Here is a 20156-nt window from a genome sequence, read left to right as displayed (position 1 = left end):
ATTGAAATACAAATGGTCCTTGGATTCAGACAAGACCATAAGAAATGATATCACTGTTTCTACTTCTATACTTTGATTCCATCAGTCAGTGCTTCCACCAGATGTGTATCTGAGAAGTGATTAATGGCATGCTGCTGAAACAGCTTTTGTTTACATTTTACACAGCAACGATTCACATTGAGTGACTGTTAACAGAAAGGCATGAAAATTTTCATCGAAACACTAAAACATGTTCAGGACAAAAGCAACAAAAAGATAAAAGATACAAGGTTGTTAACAGAGGTCACCATGAACATATTTATTTAAGGTTCCTGTTGGTAGCTTTCATTCAGCATTTTATGTTTTGAATAATAGTTTAGCTATTGTAATTTTAACCAGACAAAACAAATAATCCAATGGATATTTTATCAATTCAGTCCTGTACTTTTTAAAGATAGACAGGATCTTTATGTGAGTTATTCTTCTTATTATTAACCAGCTAAAGCCTGTAACGAACAAGGGTCTCAGCTGAAGCCAGAAGTGATCTCTGTTCATGAGCCGAAGTCTGAGCAGTTAAAAACAGGGAAGGCAGAGAACAACACACAGCGTATAAAGAAAAATATTGCTATAGCTGCAGGGATGCAGCTAATAGCATAGCTACACAAGCTAAGCCAGAGCAAGACATAGAGATGCAGGACTTGCAGCTTCAGCTTTTGCAGAAGATAATCTCTGAATTGGACATGCAGAAAAAGGTCCGTGACAAGATTGAAGAACAGACCATCCAGAAGCAGAGCTGTCTTGGTAAAAAATTACAACTGAAGTAGTAAAATGTAACAAATGAAGGGGAAAAAAAGTCCAACACAACTGGTTAACACACCAACAACTGCAGTGGGAGGAGTAGAAAGCCAACCATCAGTCCCTCCTCACTCATCAGAACACTGTGCAGGACAATGACAGAGCTCTTGAGCAGGGTTTGGAGAAACTTACTGAATAAGACATAAAGATTAAAAAGCTGTTGGAGAGCAAAAGTGGACATTACTGTGGAGAAAATTTCTCTGTTTTCTTTAAGGTAAACTGTAGGAATATTTCCTGTGTTTCTTCTCCCCCCAGCTAACCACCCATGTGAATGCCCCCAGCTACTTTTAAACAGCCCCCCTTTGCTATTCCTAATTTGCTCCATCTATAGCAATAACATTAAAACAATTATAAGAATATTAAAATGAAGAATTAGGGCAAAAATAATTGGGCTGCACAGTGGTGCAGTGGTAAGCACTTCCAGCAAGACAGCAAAAAGGTTCCTGTGTCAAATCCTGTCTGGGGCCTTTCTGTGTGGAGGCGGCATGTTCTCCCTGTGTTTGCCCCCCCCCCGCGGCTGCTCTGTCTTTCTCTCACAGTCCAGAAATATGCTCATTATGTTAATTGGTCACTCTAAATTGCCTGAAGGTGTTAGTGGGTCAAGTTGTCTGTGAATACCCCCCTTACCCCTGATACAAGCTGTTAGTAAGTAAATAATGAAAAAAATACATAGTAAAAGTGTCTTAGTGAGTAATACAAATTGTCAGTGTGGATATCCAAAATACAAAGTGTCAAAGTTAAGTCAAATGCAGAAAAAAAGTGCTGAAACTAACAAGATGAGTTAATAAGAGTTATTAGACAAGTGAAAATTGAGTTGTATATTGATAGTACTGCATTATATTATTGCACGAGTTAAAGTATTGCACATATTGACCAAATGAATAAACCGTTCAACATAAGTGAACAAGATATTGTGACCTAATATGGTTTAACTTTTTTATTCAACACTGTAGGTTAGAATTAAGTGTAAATCAACTTGGGATGTTGCTTTATTAAGTGAATGCTACAGATAAATGTTACCTTTTACCCCATAGTGTAACTCTGCAGCCCTGTTTGACACACAGCAGCATTTGGCATCTCACACCTACCATTTCCATCTCCTGTCTTCACCACTTCAACCCACTGGCTGTTGTAAAAGACCTATCATACTGCCATCAGCAGTGTGTATGCTGCTGGTGTGATACCTGTTTGATCTGATCCCTCTGCTGTGAGGGGACAGCAACTTGAGGCTGTCATGAGAGGGGGGGCTCAGGATGTGTGGATGTGATGTGACATGTGGCCCTGGCTTAGCGGCAGATGGTGAAGTACTGCAGTAAGGTTTTTGGGCACTTGGGTTTCTCTGACATCAGTCCTAAAATTGTGTTATGTGCCTTTTGCTCTGATGTGGCCTCATCTCAGTCTTAACCACTTCTTAACATAAACTTAGCACAAAAGGGAAGGCAATGTGTGTTTAATATATTATTTATGTAACAGCTTCTTGGCAATAACTCAATAAATTGTGCCCTGTTGGAAAGCCTGTTTATTTTCATTAAAATGGTGCCACATTTGTGAGGTACATGCATTTGCGGGATGAAAAACAGAGTGGAGTAAGTGGGTTGCACCCCTAAAAAAAACTGCCACATCTTCTCTGCCAATGCCAAACAGCTCATTCTGCCATTGACTCTTGTTTGGTGTTGAGTAGTTGTAATCTACACTTTCTGTACAACTTTTGTGAAAAGATCATACTTTATATTTGTTATTCATATATGTCAGAGTAGTTTTTACTGAATTTGCAATGCATTTTGCACCTGACAAAGTGCAACTGCTAAGGCCTTTGTGTTAAGTTTGGACCCTCATCTAAGAGTAAAATAACACTAGCCAATAGTGTCATGTTTCGATATTTTCCCACAAAGCTTCTCTTCCTGTTTTAACCCAGCCCTCTAAAATAGCACTTCTCTCTGCAGTAACCTGTCTAAATTTTAATCAGGTCAACACACTAATGCACAAGTTCATACTCTCATCATAGCTGCTCGTACCTGCTGCACATTCTGTCAGGAGAAAGCCATTAAAGCTCAGTCTTCACTCTGAACACAGAGTCTTTCATGTGGGTTGTCAGTTTGATGCTCAGTTTGACACTCTCGCTCCTTTTGTTTTTTTAGGTCATCGCCTGGAGCAAACAGTAGAGCTGCTCTGTCTACCTACAGATATCAGTAAGTTTGCTGCACTCAGCCTTTGCACACTATCACAGTTCAACAGTGCATTGCAAAGTGGAGGGGAGGATTCTGAAAGTGTCACTTCAACAAATGGTCAAGTTTTCTGAAATCGTAGCTTGGACTTTGAAACGTACACAAAACATGCCGAACAACCTCTCTCCTGTGTTTGATGTTTTAGGTACCAGTGCAATCAAAACCGTTGTGTCTGGCCCTGAGCCAGTCAGACGTAATGACCTCTTGGCCCAGGAGTGTAGTTATGCCATCGTGGTATAGAAACATAAAATGAAAAGATGTGTAAAATAATGTTCCAAAAGTTTTTAAGAGTTAAGAGACTTTTAAATGTGGAGGTTTATTATGAAAGGTTGAAGATGACTTCTTTTAGAGTATAAGGTAATGTTTAAGCCTGTATCTGTAGCCTCTTTATCACTGACAGTGTTAGTTCAGTTTTAATAGCGCTAATTATAATTATAGTAATTAAAAACTTCCTACCCCAACACTAATGCTGCTAAGTGTTTGCTGTATTCATACATTATCAGTATTTTACTTTACCCATTTATTTTTGCACTATCTTTAAATATGTTTCTCCACCTCCAGTGCACTATACCTTCAATAAAACTGTCACAGAGGTGGCCTGATGAAGTGAAGCCGTTATGACTATGATCAGCAACAGAAGAAGTTACGGTGGTCAAACAAAGGCAATTGGTAACACTGTACGCTGGGAGCCAGAAGGATAGAGAGGCCTGTGTGTGCATATCCAAGTGTGTGCATGTGTAGCCTCAAGTTTACAGTTTGAAGGCTTCGTAACATCACTGCATCAGAATCTACAAGTATAGAGGCCTTGAAATTTCTGTTTTTTCTTGTCTCTGACGCAAAAACAAAATGCGTCTGTTATAAGCCATGGTCACTGGCTGTGGAGCTTTATCAAGAGCCATTTAAACACTTAGCACTGTATTCATATTTTTTGTGCTTAAGGGTAAAAGAACCAATGTCACACTTGCCATTTAAACACTTCGCACTGTATTCATATTTTTGTGCTTAAGGGTAAAAGGACCAATGTCACACTTGCTGTTATTAGAACAACAAACTATTACAGATATTACCAATATCATGCCATGTTTGTAATCTTAAGGCTGTGTTTTGTTGTGTTTCAGCCTCTGGTGTACATGGAAACGACATTTCAGCCGACCTAAAATGCTAACTTATGAAAACGGCCTCTGAAGTGGGATTTTTCTGAAATGCTGCCGACACTGTTGCCGTGTAAACAGTAGCATTTTCAGTGGAAACAATGACGTCACACTCTGCTTTGCGCCATGCAACAGGACAACCGTACCGTTGTCACGATCCTCACGAACCACCATGTTGTGCTTGTGCTGCTCAATCTACTGTATCTGCTGACTGTCTTCATACAAAATGTGCATCTGTTGCACCACTTTTGCACTTAGTTTTCCCCAGTACGCCAGATGATCGGCTCAACTCCACTTTGGTGGAGACCTACCAAAAGCTGCGTCTGGACAAGACAGTTTTAGCACCACCTGCAGGCCTGGAATGCTTACTACAGAGTTTTAAGTCCCTCAGCGTTTCCTTGTTAACGCACATTTTTTCACTGCGTTTCAGCATTTTCAGATGAAACATAGACGTGTACACGGGGCCAAAGGCTGTTGTTATGGAACTTATCTAATGTGTTAATGTGTAAGCAAAAGCCCATGAAGTTTGAAGTAAAACTGATTTGATTGGAGCACTGGGTTTTCTAAGTCAGGGCTGAGAAGATGGTGGAGGGATGTGGTGAGGAGGCAGGCACTTTATAAGCTGATGGAGAAGGAAAGAGCATCATGGGAGAATCCCACCGAAGACATACTGTACAGGGTGGAGACAAAAAGAAAAAAAAAAGTTGAGAAATCCAACGTGTTGTGAGCTCCCTAACACTGCCTCCCCTCATCATTTATTAATACGCTGCTAGAATATTCATCCACCCTGGTACAGCTCCATCCTCCTAGACAGAAAGAAAAATTAATAGAGCCCTGTATCATCCTGACGCTCACATACGCTCTTATTGTAGTCCCTCCAATATCATCCATCATCTACCAACTCCATCCACATGTCTGCCCTTCTCATGTTTACCCTTCATGTTGAAATCAACCTTTTCTCAAAACTGATGCCATGCAGAACAGAAGTGTTTGTTCAGGCTTTCAGACTGTGACCCACAATGCCGTTTGAAAGGAACTGTGACTTCACGACCATAACTCACACTTTGGTGTGTCTGTAATCAGCCTTAAAATAGGTCTCCATCCTTCTGCATGTCACTGATATGGGAAATCCATGGCTGTTATGATTCATTCAGAGAATTTTAGCGCTAGACTAGTTTTGGGGATTGCTGCATTTGAATTTTGAGTCATCGAGTGCAGTGCAGGATGTGAGCTCAGTCTGCCGGCTGCTGTGCTTCACTTATTTTGATTAAATCCTTTGAAGATGAAGGCAAGGACAGAAAATCTGGCAATCCTGCATCTTGTCATAAATCAACAAAATGTGTACATTGGCTGTGTGATACCGCACTGAGAATGAACTGATAGCTAACCCTAAGTCATGAGATGATTTGATGCCAGGTTATGGAGTCAGACTCATCTTTCATTACATACGATATGGACTGAGTAAGGAATCATTTGTTGCTTCATTCTCCTCTTTGTCATTCTGCCTCCCCTAGAGATGACAATTATCAGAGAGCTTAAAAAATCCACAGTCTGCATAACGGCTCTGTATGAATGTGTGTCCTTGTCTTCATCATAATGTAGCATGGAAATTCAATTGCTTGATGCAGTTGAGTTAAATTTGCCAGCTCATGGGCACAAAATATGAGCTTTCTATAAATGTATGAGATTCTCTGAAGAGGCTATAAACAAAAACAGTTCAAATGGAAATTTTACACAGAGCATTTGTCTCTCATCCCTCTGCTCCCCCTGAAGTGGAGTATTTTTACAATGCATGGTTTAGGCACATTGCATGTTTTTAACTTGTACAGAAACACATCTCCTTAGGTCATCGCTTATACATTGGTACTACTGATAACTTTCTGGTGACGATGGAGGATGCAACTTCCTCTCATTCCTTTTTTCTTCAGGAGCTAAAGTGGACTCCCGGTGTTCCTGTGAATTTTTTGCTCTTTGCACTTCAGGCATGAGCAGATCCTCTACAGAAAATCATACATCTCCACAGCTCGTTGAATATGCCTTTTAAAAAGCAAAGCACCAGGTGCTGACTAGCTAGACTCAAAGGCTTGGAGAGGACACTGCAATTATTTTTTCTGGTGATTAATATTGATTGACCAAAAATCAACCCTTTCGTTCCTTGTGCCTCAATTTGCGTCTAGATTTTGCACTAGATTAACCAGCCCAAATAGAGTTTTGCTCTTTCACCATACACTTAGTCTATATGAATAGACTGTAATGACTTACTATGGAAACATAAGGGGAAATCTTAAAGTGTATTCTACATTTGTTGAACTTTCCAGGATACAACCACTATGAGGGCATTCAAGCAATATTTTTGTGCAAAAAAAGGCTGTTTGTTATGATACATCTTCAAGGGGGCATCAGAGTAATAGTGTTTCCTCCCAAAGGATCTATGGTGGTTCAGTTTTGTTCTTACAGTAACCTCAGCAGGTGCTTGCACTGTTGAAAGACAGCCTCTTAATCCACAAGGCCCCTTAATGTGGGGATTTAACTTGCGAAAGGTCCGCAGTTTAGTTTCAGAGGAGAGTAGAGAGACAGATTCAGAGTGAGGTGATGTAAGGGGATTCAAATGAGAGCTGCAATAATCCAGATTTCTGTCATCATAGGATCAGTGCTGCTGTTTGCTCTGTTTGGTCAGCCAGCTCTGCTGAGCCGTGTTAGACCCTCCTCTGTCACTCCCGTCTCTTATGATCCCTGGCTGCACCCCAGGGGATAGAGAAATTACTCAGGCCTTCACTGTGAAATGACTTAGGCAATGTATCTACAAGCTGCCATCTTTGGCATTGATTTATTTCTCCTCAGATCTGACCTTTTAATACAAGAGATAAAGGCATGACAGCTCCCTCAGTGAGCCATTTGTATGTAGTGATGGAACATAAACACCATCAGTGAAAACATTATCCTCAGTTTACACTGAAAGCCACAGCTCACAACCCTCTTTATAAAAAATCTTTTTAGATAAAATGAACATGCCAATTAATTTGTTTTTGTGCCTCCAAGTCAAGTCAATTTGGTGTAAACAGCTCAAAATCCCACAAGTCTGCGAAAGGGATTTAAAAGTCTACAACATATCTTCAGACCCACATTCTAGATAGTGGATAATACACACACACACACACACGCACACACACACACACACACACACACACACACACACACACACACACACACACACACACACACACACACACACACACACACACACACACACACACACACACACAACAACAACAACGACAAATTTCCCCTAGGGGACAATAAAGTTTACTCTATCCTCTACTCTACAACACAAAAGGAAGATTTGACTCTAAAATGAAGGTACAGATCTCCCGAGGAGAGATCTAGTGTATGCATACATGCAATTAAAATAGAATCATCCTCCTCAACTCAGTTGTTTTAATTGCAACCATTTATTATTTTGTACAAATGAGATGCAATTTATTCAAATGACTGTTTTATGCAAGTGTATAACTCTTTGAAAAAACACTTGTAATGTTGTGTTGAATTTTATCTCATCAATATGATAACCTGGGGAGCATAAAACTATTAACGCCTCGTTGCTACAAGACAGAAAGCCAATAAAACCTTTCAGTTTACACACACTGTTTTTATTTTAATGTGTAGGCTTTACAGTTATAGGACCAACTTTCATCTCCTCATAAGTCTTTCTTGTTTTAATTTCTCTTTTATTGATTTAATTTTTTATTTTCTGTTACAATTCTTAAAAAGGCTGTGAGGAGTTTGAAAGTGATCTTGAAAAAGTCTCCTTTCTTGATATAAGCCTGATTGTAATCCACAGTTTAAAATGAGATTATCAGCACCACTATAGGTTATTCCAAAATGCTACTTTGAATTTTTTTTGATCGGGTCAAGCAACACTGGACTGATTCACGGCACATCTAAGTCTCTATAACAACACCACACTTGCTGACGAAGTTTAGAAATGAGAGGAGACATCTGTGTTTTTCTCTGCTGAAAACAATTTCTGTGACAAATTTTGTTGTGATGTTGGACACAGGAGCCTAACTGTCCAACAGAAACAGGACAGAAGAGCAGAGGAAAGTTTAATGGGAGAGTGATATGGCCTGAGCTAAAGGCTAACAGACCTAAACTGTTTGTGGTAATGTTCATTCAAAGCCAAATGCAACAGTTATTCTGCAGTGGTCTATTCAAACTTGAGAGTCTATCAAAAAAATGAAGAGTGAGGTTACGTTACCTCTGCTTGATATTTGACTGGCAGGATATAACTAGGATTCACCAACGTTACACATTACCAACACGTCTCACAGCACTGGGCTGTCAATAGCACTACAGATGGCTACTCAACTACTGTACGTACTAACAGTTTGCTTGTAGCCACATTAGCTTACGGATACATCCTAGCACCGGACTGCTAGTAGCGCTACATTTAGCCAGCTACAGTAGCTACTACAGCGCTATGTAACTGTACTGATAAATACCTTACCTCTTTGCGGTGTATCCAGTAAAAAGTTGACTTGAACAAAGCAAATTTGTTTCAAAACAAACACATGCCTGGTTAAAAGTCACATCCTTACGACAGTTTGTGTGAGACACCGCAGGGCCGGTCCTACACATTTTGGTGCCCCAGCGAGATTGGCATTTGGGTGGGTTAGAATTGTTAAAATTGCCTTATCTAGGTAGCTTTGCCTTTAGCTTTAATACTTAGCTAATGCTAGCGTTAGCGCCAATCAGCCTAAAATAACACAGAAACGCAAAACAGCGCTTTGTTGACATAGCTTACCTCTTAATTGGGCTTTCCTTTCCTCCTCCTCTTTTCTCCGTTTTCTGCCCTGCGCACCTGAGGGCTTGTGCCTCTTCATTTTTAAAGAATGCTACCTGTCTGCCTGATATGATATGCCCGGCGGCAACCATGTAGTTGTGTTTACATTACATCGACGCGCACGTCTTGATTGGGCTGCAGTTGCCAGTTGTGCAGAGACATACCCCCCCCACTCAAGCGAGCAGCAGCATTGTGTCTCTGTTCAAGTGCATCAGCCAGGCCAGATGAAATATTGTAAATACTAAGTGTATTTATTCTAGCTTATTTGTTCATTGTGTAGAAAAGGAGGGGGGCACCTGGGCGCCCACAATTTTTTTATTTTTTTATTTTTGTGAGGGCCAATGGCGGCGCCCTAAGCACACCTGGCGCCCCAGGCAGAAAACTGCTTCACCTGTAGGACGGACCGGCCCTGAGACTCCGGGCCAGAAGGTGGCGAAGAAACCCATTTAAAATGGATCCTCCTCATAACATCTTTAAATATTGTAACGTCTTACACTGGTGAAGCTGTGAGACTTTTCTAGTTTGAATAGGCTTTGTTGCCTGAGTTTAACCCAAAATATTAAAACCTACCTGACTTGTATTGCTCTCCTAAAGCTCCCCTGTTGCCAACTTCACCACACTCACAACCCGGCTCTCTGCTCAGTGCCAGTCACAGGCATGCTATCTTGTACAGATCACTGTCATAGGTATCAGGTATGACTGACAGACTTACATGCTCTCACAGAACACTGCTGTCAATCTAAACTCTTTCACTGACATTAAGGTTAACTGCCATAACAGTTGTCCTCTTCAGCTCCAACTTCCTTTAAACATAACAGTAGTTAATACCAGGGAACCTATGTAATCATAATAAAATAAGTGAGAGTTGGCTTTTCATTAAGATAGTACTTCTTCTGCTAAAAAATCCTAAAAGTCTTGCATTTTATCTCTGAAGATTAATTTTGCTCTTTTTGAACAATCACATTGCTTTTGCTTTTTTCCCTCTGAAAATAATGAATGTTGAATTGACTTTTGACACTTGAAAGAGAATAGGCATGTTGCAAGTAGAAGGTTATTGATTGCACACTACCAGTAGAAATGGAGAAAGACTGAAACAAGTTACAACTTTATATGATTTTAATCTACCTTTATGTCATGGAAAAAAGTAGCCTGACTACACCTCTGATTTTTGCTGTAAGTCATGTGTGGTAGATTATGGTCAGTAACTGGCATGAAATCCTCACTCCTACCAAGAGCTATTAAGATCTTGATTTAATACTATTTTGGTTTGTTGGGATCCAGAGAGAGAAAGAGAAAAGTAAAATTAAAGATGTATCTCAGTAGAGAACACAGTGATCACCGCCACTCTATGAGCTTGTCTGTGCCGCCTTGACACTGACACGTACCAAACCACAGCAAACAGAACAGATGCAATGTGATGACGCCAAGTCAGAACAGATCCATGTTCTCCCACCTTGTCGAGGTATAACACTGAGCAGGAGCCAGCCTCATTACCAAACCCAGGCACCAACTGCATTCCTGCTTGGCACAGTTTCCACTGAGCACTCTGAGCCAGATTTCCCCAAAGAAATCTAGGTTTAGCAATCCACAATCTTAGAATAGCTTTGAATCATACATTATTACATAGCAGGCTCGCTGTCTCTCTGTCAGACTGTGCTACACTCTGATATTGTCGTCTTGTTTTCTTCAACCTTCCACATCCACAAAAGATCCCCAGCCTCATTAGCATAGCTTTATAGTTGATATGAAGAGACTCACAGATGGCTTTTCTCTTCTCAAAAGTAAATGCACTTCAAAAGAGAAAAAACATTTAAGTTTATGCAACACACAAGAATGGACATAGTCATGTTTTGATGTCCGAGTGTTTGTAAGAACAGTTAGAGACAGAACATTTAGAGCTGCGCCTGCAATATGAGGGTGTGGTTTGTGTTGGTAAGGAGAGTGGAGGTGGGCAGATTTCAATCTCTCAAGCTTGACTCTGTGTGTTTCCCTTGGGTTCAGTAAAGCATCATGGGTGCTGGGAGGTGTGACACACCCCCTCTGAACCTGCCACTGCTTCAGCGAGATTGATGTGACGATTTCACACATGCACACACACACAAATGAATGTACCACACTGTGGTAGTGAAACACAACAAAAAAGATCCACTGTGTCAACAGTTAGCACCACGACACAGGCCTAATAGACACGCACATATTCATGCATACATAGATGATTACGCAATGTGGACTGGACTGATAATCAAACCCCAGCCTCTTAGTGTCCATCTGTCTTTTGTTCTCATTAGAAGTGGTGCTGCTCCTCTGTGTGGCCGTGCAGGCGCTGTTTGTGTGATTAATCCTCAGCCTGTCAGCTGGCCAGCAGTGATACTGAAACCAAACAAAACTCTCACAAAGCTTTGCACAGTGCACGCTCTCATGGTCTGTTTCGGGATGTGCAGACCTGTGCAGGATGGTCTTGCAAATCACATCACTGCAAAGCAAAGAAGAGCCAGACATTCAGCCATATTATATTTCTCAAGGGCACAGGAATGTTGGATACATGAAAATGGGAAAGCATGCTTTGTTTTCAATTTACAGTTAATAACAGTCAACACTTTGGTCTGTTGTTTCCAAGGCATTTTCAAATGCATTTGGCTCCGACGTGTGTATATATAGATGTGGGAAATTCAGGCTAGGGTTGATGGAGTGTGTACCACAGTGTGTGTGTGTGTGTGTGTGTGTGAAACCTGATGAATATTTTCCTCCCGTTTTCCCCGAGGGCTTGTGTGATTGACCGAACCCAGAAGTTATTTCATGTGCCTGCAACCAAACTGCATTAGTGGACTGGGCCGTTACCACTGTGTCTGTCTGTCTGTCTCTCGACAAGATAAGGGGATATTTCCTAGCCCAATATTGCGTGCTCTGTTCTGTGCTGTCAACTGAATACAATGACCATCACTGCATTCAATGAATATTATTAACATTTTCTGAGGATTCTGTCAATGTGGAAGACAGCTCTGTGGGAGGAAGAAACACCCTGTTCTTTATGTGTCTGATGTCAGCACAGGCTCTTATATAGCTTTGTATTGTCCGGTCTAAATGCAATCATGAGGCAGCTGTCAAGTGTCCATTTAAGCCTGTAGTTATAAAGAGCTCACCTGATTGGGCAGTTTCAAGCCGCTGCTGCTGTTTCAGTGTGAAAGGACTTGACACCGGCTATTAGATGAAAGGCCCCTGAGAAATAAGTGCTGTTGATTAAAAGTTGACAAGGATTGGGGGTTAGAGTGAGCTGTTTGTTGAGAGAGGTCAGTGAGAAGCAGGATTGTAAAGGACCTCAGACTCAAGAATCCGGTGGACAATTGTGTGAGCCAGGGAGCAACTCTTTTTCCCCACCCCAGCATATATATATATATATATATATATATATATATATATATATATATATATATATATATATATATATATATATATATATATATATATATATATATATATATATATATATATATATATATATATATATATATAATGCATATGCTGGGGTGGGGAAAAAGAGTTACAAATCAGGAAATAATTATTCCTCCATTTTTTAAATCTTTGTAAAGAGGTTGGCATTGTCTCAAACACAATACAGCCAAGACAAGATTTCCTGTGAAGTCTGCTGCTGAAAACAGTCAACTAGAGCGGCCTCAACAGCTTTGATAAAGTTAGAAAAATTCACCAAATTAAAAGATATTCAACTTTGTTCTATAAGGAATGGTGTATATTGTTCGATAAGCAATGGTATAAGCATGGTGTGCTGAGAGTTTTGGTTTCAGAAATGTGATTGAATCAAAAGTATTTGTCTTGTATAAAGTACAAAATCTATTTTAACTTTTCTTTTTTTTACCCCTTTTTAATTTACCAGCTCTTCTAAAGCCTCCGGGTTGATTGGTAGATTTTTGCATACTGCAACAACATGTCAGAAATGTGTGCTTCTTGTATCTGAATAAAAGTTAATGAATGCATTTTTGAGTGGAAATAATGACTGTGTTTTCAAATGATGGCCATTGTTATGTGATGATTTACTGGTAAAAGAATAAGTACCACCACAAAATCATTAGACACAAGATAATCCTGTTTTGTGTGAACTTGGGAAAAAAGACTAATCCCCTCAAAACAAAAACAAAATGTGAAGGTTTTAGTTACACATTAATTTCCGTGGGACAAACAAAAGACGTTTATTAGCATCTCTATTATCTTAACTACCTTGCCTTTTTCTGGATACAGGATTAATACATTTTATTTTGTTGTCACCTTGTTTCAAGAGAAGATGTGGGACGATTTCTCATTTTGAAAAATGCTTTCCCTCATGCTGATGTGTTAACAGCAGTGGTGGTCTCAACAGTTTATAGGTGACTGTCTTAACTGTTTTACCTCAATGAATTACCCTGTGTAAAATACAAAAAAAAGCCTTATCTTTGCGTATTTCTCACACTCTCACTCGCTGCCTTTTATTAGTAGCCAAACTCAGCTTCAATTAAACTCTGTGAAATCGCCCCAGTATCCTTCTCCCTCTGGGGCCATTTAGCCGTGTTTAGCTAGCCAGGCTTGTCGCCAGGCAAACTTTAGAGATTATGTCATGTTCCCTTTTCAAATGTAGGCCAACCAAGCCCCATGTGCCACCTGTCCAGCATCAGAGCATAAAACTGAAGAATGTGTCCACACAGCTGATTAAACTGGGTGATAGTTTGCTTTCAGGGAATAGTTAAAGTCACTTGCAGCAAGTATAAAAACACAGAGTGTTTGTGCTCATTTATTAAGATAATCAAGATAGGTTTTTGTTTTTCTTCTTTTTTTAACTTTGAGGGCAAACAGATTTGTCCATGTAGGCAAATCAAACAAGATAAAATTCTTTCATTTTGGATTCATCACTAATTTTTGGTTTTGTGAGTTTTAAGACCTGAGGTGAGCTTTGCAGAGCAGTCAGCTGGTGGAGTGATCTGACAATCAGGACAGTAACTGCACACCTGGCCCAGAGTAAGTTGTATTTATTACCTACACAGAGTAAGAGACAACTGCAGCAAATAGCAGAGAGCTCTTTACAACCTCTCCCTCCCTGGTGACCTTCTCAACTTTGTTTATAGGTAGATATATTGTATTAATGTCTCTGTGAGATAGAAGGAGCACACAATTCAGCACAAGAATAAGATAACATTGTGTCTTTGTATTTTCGCATTTCATTTAAACAGTTTCTTTCCCAAAGTGGACTTACTGACGTCAACATCTCTGCAGATCACAGGCTAGAGAGTGTAAAGCACAAGATAAAAAGTAAAGGGCTGTATTGTCACCAGATTTATCAAGGCATGAAATTTGATGGTGTTTTGATTGTTTGAAGTGAAGTTCCCTCAGTTTTCTGGCAAAGGTCTCCTTGTCCTTAATGCTTGTTTTGTAAACCATTTTACACCACCAAGTCTTTATGGACATTTCTTGCTTGGAGCTAGAAAACGTGGCCCATTGATGCTTGCCCACTCAGAAAGAAAAATGTCCATCTGGTGGATTCATTCTGCCTCCATTTTTCTTGACGAGTGAATTCACTCAAAGCAGCTGACACCAAAGGAGAAGCTGTTTCTTATGTTTCCAAAAGCGCTATAAAAAGGCCACATTAGCACAGTAGCATTGTTTGAATAGTGTGGGCAAGCGTGTGTGTTTGGTGTCTAGAAAGGGTGATTTGACGATTGGCTGAGACTGTCCTCTGAGAGAATGTGCTGGAAAACAAAGGGTTGCTATGGTAACAGTCAAGGGTGAAGGAGGAGGGTGTGTCTGTGGTGTGCTTGGAAGTGGTGAGATGGACATTGGCAGGCAGAATGGCGGAGGAGCGAGCAATGCGTTCTGTGGTCCTTTGCCACTCCTGCTGCTCACCAAGTCCTTGCATTTTCCTCCTCTTCCTGTCCCCTGCGCTCCCTTGTTGTTGTCGTCCTGAGGCAAGTGGGAGGCTGCCGGGAGAACAAACGCAGAATCTCAATGAGACAGCTGAGAGGAAAACTCATTTTCTCGCTCCGTCTCTCTCTGATTGTGCCTTTTTTCCCCTTATTTACAAGCAGCATCACTCATTGTGGTCAGGTTATTACACAGTACATCAACGTGCGTTTAATGGTGTGGAAGTGTTGTGAGGGTGGTTTAATGTTATACAGTTAAACGTTTACAACATCACGTGATCAGAGCTGACCCTTATAAAGATGATGAATTGTAGCAGGCAGCTTGGATTGTTTCATGCATCACTAAATTTAAAGTTTCACTTAATGAGTATTTCAGACATCCAGATATTTCCTTATACTGCTCAAATTTACTTTTCAAGTCGAATTCAAGACCAACTGTTGTTACAGCTGGTCTTTACATTTTACAACTTCTCATTACATTTCTTTCCATATTTTCCAGTTAAGCTGTAAATTAGTGGGAAACAAAGATGGCTGCTTGGCGTGTTACTCATACCCACACTTTAAACTTTTCCTGTTTTGCCTTTTTTGGTAGTTTTAATAATGATAATCGTGTTTATACCACATCTTTAAAAACAAGTTTTCACAAAGTGCTTTGACAGTCGGCGATACACAGAAGCCAAGATCGCAAAAGCTTAGGTGTTTTAACTCAAACTACGAAGCACAACTTTGAACCAGTTACATTTCAAATGCTTGTCATGGATGATACCGTACTGAAAGATTTGTTCAATATGAGAGATGATACATAAGAAGCATGTTGCAATGTGAAATAGAATGCCGACAGGGTGAGACAATTCTTCTTCAAGGCTTGCACCACTGCGCACTCATATATGAAATATTCTGCTTATTACCCAGCTACAAACTAAAGATACAAACTAACTCCAAATAATGATTTCATTGATTAAAATATATGATAGACTAATATTGTTTTTTTCCATGTTTGCAGATGCGAACACAGAAACTAATGTTAGGGCCACATTTAGGGATGAGGTGAACACAGAAACTTAACAAATAGGCCAAAGCTCTTTTCTGCTGCTGAGTTTGATGTGACAACCTTTGTTATGCATTCATTATCTTCGTCAAAGGTTGGGACCAACCAGAACTAAGTATTTTAAACCATCGGGTTAAGGAAAGGAGCCTGGGTAATTATCAGTGTTGTTTTTTTCCCCTTAATCTTGAATGTAAAATAGCTCCAAAGACTGAACTAGCTTATTCCTTACCCCTTACATGTGGTCATGCTGAGTTTCAAGAGTTTTTCCTCCATCATAGATTCTTCTGAAAATTGGTGTCTGGAACAGAGGTATTTTTATGAAAGAGTCTGTGTACCAAAACTGTATTCTATATACAATTTTTAAGCTCAAAACTGTACATTTTAGTCGCTCTGATTGTGTGTTCCCATTTGTGCTGCACAAGGAGAGAAAGGAAGAGCAAGAGCACCCAGCACACAGTGCACTTCAATTGAAACAGCAATTTCCTCTGTGCTGAGTATCAGCAGGAAGCCAGGTCTCCATCTTTAAAAGAAATGAAATGGAGAAGAAACTCTCTCCCTATTATCACACTCTCTTTCTGCAAACTGAACTCCTCTATTTTCTATCCCTGTTTGAAGGCTTTTAGCTTTGTAGTCAGTGGACCATTCTCATTCTTTTCTTTTTTGTTTTACTTTTTATGAAAACTGAATCTCAAGCAGAGGTATGTCTTGACCTTAGAGACAAAATATAAATGTAGTGTTCATACAAAACTCATTATATCACATACAGACAACCACATAGGTACTGTGTACTGAATGGAATTTGTTAGCTTTTTTACAATGGATATCACCGTTGAACTGGCAATTGTGTCAACAGTGTTGTGTCAGCTCACGCAAAAAGGTTCTTTTTTCAGTAGAGCCATCTGTGCTTTAATCTGTAACCCTCAAGCTAATTTACCAAATATATGAATCTCTGTATGCTGTTATACCACCACAGACAGAAAAAATGTCATCGTATTGTTTGAATTGTCAGCAGGATGAGCCATGCTGAATGCACAGAGAGTGTCGTAGTAGTAGATCTGAGGATTTGTTGCCGTAGATCACAGTGCGCACCTCCCGTCACCTGGCGCCTCTCAGATTGTAAGCGGCCATTCACTGCCCCAGGAATGACCCTCGCTCACGTTCATGAGTTAAAACCGTTAATGAAGATATGAGCGGGTTTAACTCAAATGTACTAGTTCAGGCACAACACTGCAGGACAAGATTTGCTGTATTGAATTTAGGTCTTGTCTCAAGAGTTTTCTCTGCCAGCTATCCACTCACTTAAATTTATCCTGCTTATTACACAGATACCTAAATTCAGATGCTAGTTCTACCATTAAAACAGTCTGTTGCAATCAGTTTGCACTTTATCCATAGTAGTGAACTCATGAACTCAAGATGAAGGACAAGCAAACAAAACAAACATGAAGATGTTTGTTTCAGCATTACAGTATTTGAATTGAAAGGGTTTTTAGAAACATCTTTTATCAAACATCTTGTTTGTACTCCAAACCAGTGGTTGAACTTGTGTAGAAATGAACTTCACTGTTTGTCAGTACTCCATGGAGCAATGCCTGAGGGCTGGTTCAGGCAGGCAACTCAAGCTGCACTTTTTACTCACTTGACATGCATCATCCTCCACAATCACTTGGCAAATGTATCCTCTCTAGTTGGCCGTGTCTGTCTTTCTAAGCTGCAAGGTTTGCAATCCCTCCCTCTGGTATGCACCACCACTGCGCTTGTGCTTTCGGCACCAAAGCATCCACCTCGAGGGTTTAGGGTTCAGGATATTTAAGTTTGGGTACAAAGGAATTGAATGAAATAAGGAGGAAGGACAGTAAATCCTCAGGGTGTGATTATGAGTTGACCCAAAGGGAAGAGAATATCTGCTTCTGTACTTGGGAACTATACAGACACAACTCCCATGATCCCCTGCTACTTCAGGACATCAACAAACCACTTCTTTAGTTATTGTTCCTCACTATTAAAAATGACCTGACAACAAGTTTCTCTGTAACATATGTATCTGCTGTGAATGATTAATGTAGCAAACAGATTTCTTTTGAAGTCAACATTTGATGCCACGGAAAGTTGATTGATAAGAGACTCAGCTCTTGAAACAGTACTAAAAAACACTGAAAAGTAGAAGATGGGTCACTGCTGCACCATGTTATCGTCTCACAGCTTAATACCTTGCTCATTTGGATAATTACTTTCCCACACCCTAAGAATAATTGTTCATTCTAATGGAATCAGTTGATACTTTTATTTTGTCTTATTCCCTTTAAAGACAACTTGAAAAGCCATGTTCTAGTTTGGTAGATAATCTCCTCTCCTCATTGTTCTTCTTTAACAATCTGCAGGCTAAAAGACTCTCTAATGTTCTGTCTTGCCTTTTTCGCTGTTGAAGCCTGACTGTCTAATTCAGCCGTGTGAACAGAGGTCATAACTTAGAATTCAGTGCATGGAGGCATTGGCATTCCCGAGGCCCACACTCTGACCAAGCCATCTGCTGCTTTCACACTGCTCCTCTCGCCCTCTGTCCTCTCCTCAGTCCTGCTTTTAGGCTCAAACGCTTCTACTTTAAAGACATGTATCCGCCAAACAGGGGCAGCGTCTAAGGTTAATGTGAAGCTTCATTTTATTTTCGATGAAGGATTTTGAGGCAGACATGACTCGGTCTGTCAGGGGAGACAGCCTAGCACAAGTACAGTCCCCAGCTGCAGTTTAAAGCAGGCAGCACGGAGGCAGCCTGGTGTGTTGCCAATAGTAATACCTTGTGTGTGTATGCGAGATATCACAAAAAGAAAGTGTAAAGTCACGGAGTCAGCTGAATCCTGACTTTTATTTTTTGCTCTAACCATTGATTCATTTCCTCTCTATCTCTGTTCAGGCTCCCATGTGGCTGGAGCATATCCCTGCATACATTATGCATAACACAGTGAAACAGCTGGTCCAGGAAAGACAAACTTAGACACAATCGTAAAATACCCTTGAGACCTTGTAGCAGGGGCCCACATCTATACAATAACAAACCCTCTTCAACAAAGACTTATTTTGATGCATTAGAGCTGTGTAAGAAGAGGTGGCTGAGACCTTATGATGCTTCCCATGAAATCCCAGTGTCCTTGTTGAAGTGAAGACAATAAATTCATGCAACTCATTAAAAGCTCAGTGGAGAGTAGGGTCAGAGGAAATACTGAAACTAAAAACCTTCAGAGAAAGCTTGTTTGAGATTAATGTTTGTGAGTTACAAAAGGCTCCCCAACACATTTTGAAATAATGTAACAATTTTCATCGAATCTTTAAAAAAGAAATCGTTAAGGCACATTGTTAAAGCAGAATTCATCAAATGATTTATTAAACATTCCTGTTTTCATGTGCATCCATCAAAGTCAGTGACAACAGACAACTGTATTTATAACATTCTGTTATGAACAGAGAAAATAAATCTTTAAGAAAAAAAAAAACACCAAATAAATTTGGACAAACAAACAAGCCAATCATGTACTTGTAGCTCTGAATTAAAGTAATCTAACAAAAAAGGAAAACCTCTAAAGAAATAATTACAAATGGCACTGCTTAATTCTTTTTGCCTTGTCGCTCACTGTGGGTTATTAATTGTCAAAGGAGAATAGAAAGTGTTCAAGTGAATAAACAAGAAGATACTGCACTGCACTTGATAAAGAGAGGCAGGTCCCTCCGACTGCTCTCCATTAAACATCAACATGATGTCTCCAGCTGACCAGATGAAGTGCTTATCAGCGTGGTGGTTAGGGTCTAATCGGTTGTTAAAGTTGTTCGGTAAGGAAGTGTACAGCTGCCAAGCCAGAAAAAAAAATACTATTATTATGCTATGATTTGAAAAGTTTCCTGTTATAACATGTTTTTCGAGCTATAGCAAGTTATTTTATGTTATTACAAAATACAAAATATGGCATTTTGAAGTGATACTTTTTCTTCTCATAACAGTATAGTATTCATTTTGTTGGAATGAGAAACTGCTTGTGCTATAAGTAGAGATGCACCAATCCAACTTTTCTGGTACCGATATCGATATCGATATCTGGGCTTCGGGTATCGACCAATACTGATTCGATACCAGTGTTTAAAAATAACCTGCATGCCCTACTATGGGAT

At 39.9% G+C, this 20156-nt stretch overlaps 1 protein-coding gene across 3 annotated transcripts in view; it reads left to right on the top strand.

Moving 5' to 3' along the window:
• The window catches only part of apba2b (amyloid beta (A4) precursor protein-binding, family A, member 2b), a 63667-nt gene that overhangs the window by 12258 nt on the left and 31253 nt on the right, over positions 1–20156 (top strand). For 2 of the 3 annotated variants that reach the window (XM_074665571.1, XM_074665569.1), the window contains exon 2: positions 2973–3023. The exons of the other annotated variant lie outside the window; for it this stretch is intronic. The gene's annotated coding sequence lies outside the window, so the exon portion shown is untranslated. The remainder of the gene's footprint in view (positions 1–2972; positions 3024–20156) is intronic. 3 annotated transcript variants of the gene reach the window in all.

Source organism: Halichoeres trimaculatus, unplaced genomic scaffold (assembly GCF_033239565.1).
Source record: "Halichoeres trimaculatus isolate MK-OKI-2021-1 unplaced genomic scaffold, fHalTri1.1 fHalTri1_scaffold_3, whole genome shotgun sequence".
Lineage (NCBI taxonomy): Eukaryota > Metazoa > Chordata > Actinopteri > Labriformes > Labridae > Halichoeres > Halichoeres trimaculatus.
Note: the sequence above shows the minus strand (reverse complement) of the source record. Positions and strands in the feature narration are given on the sequence as shown.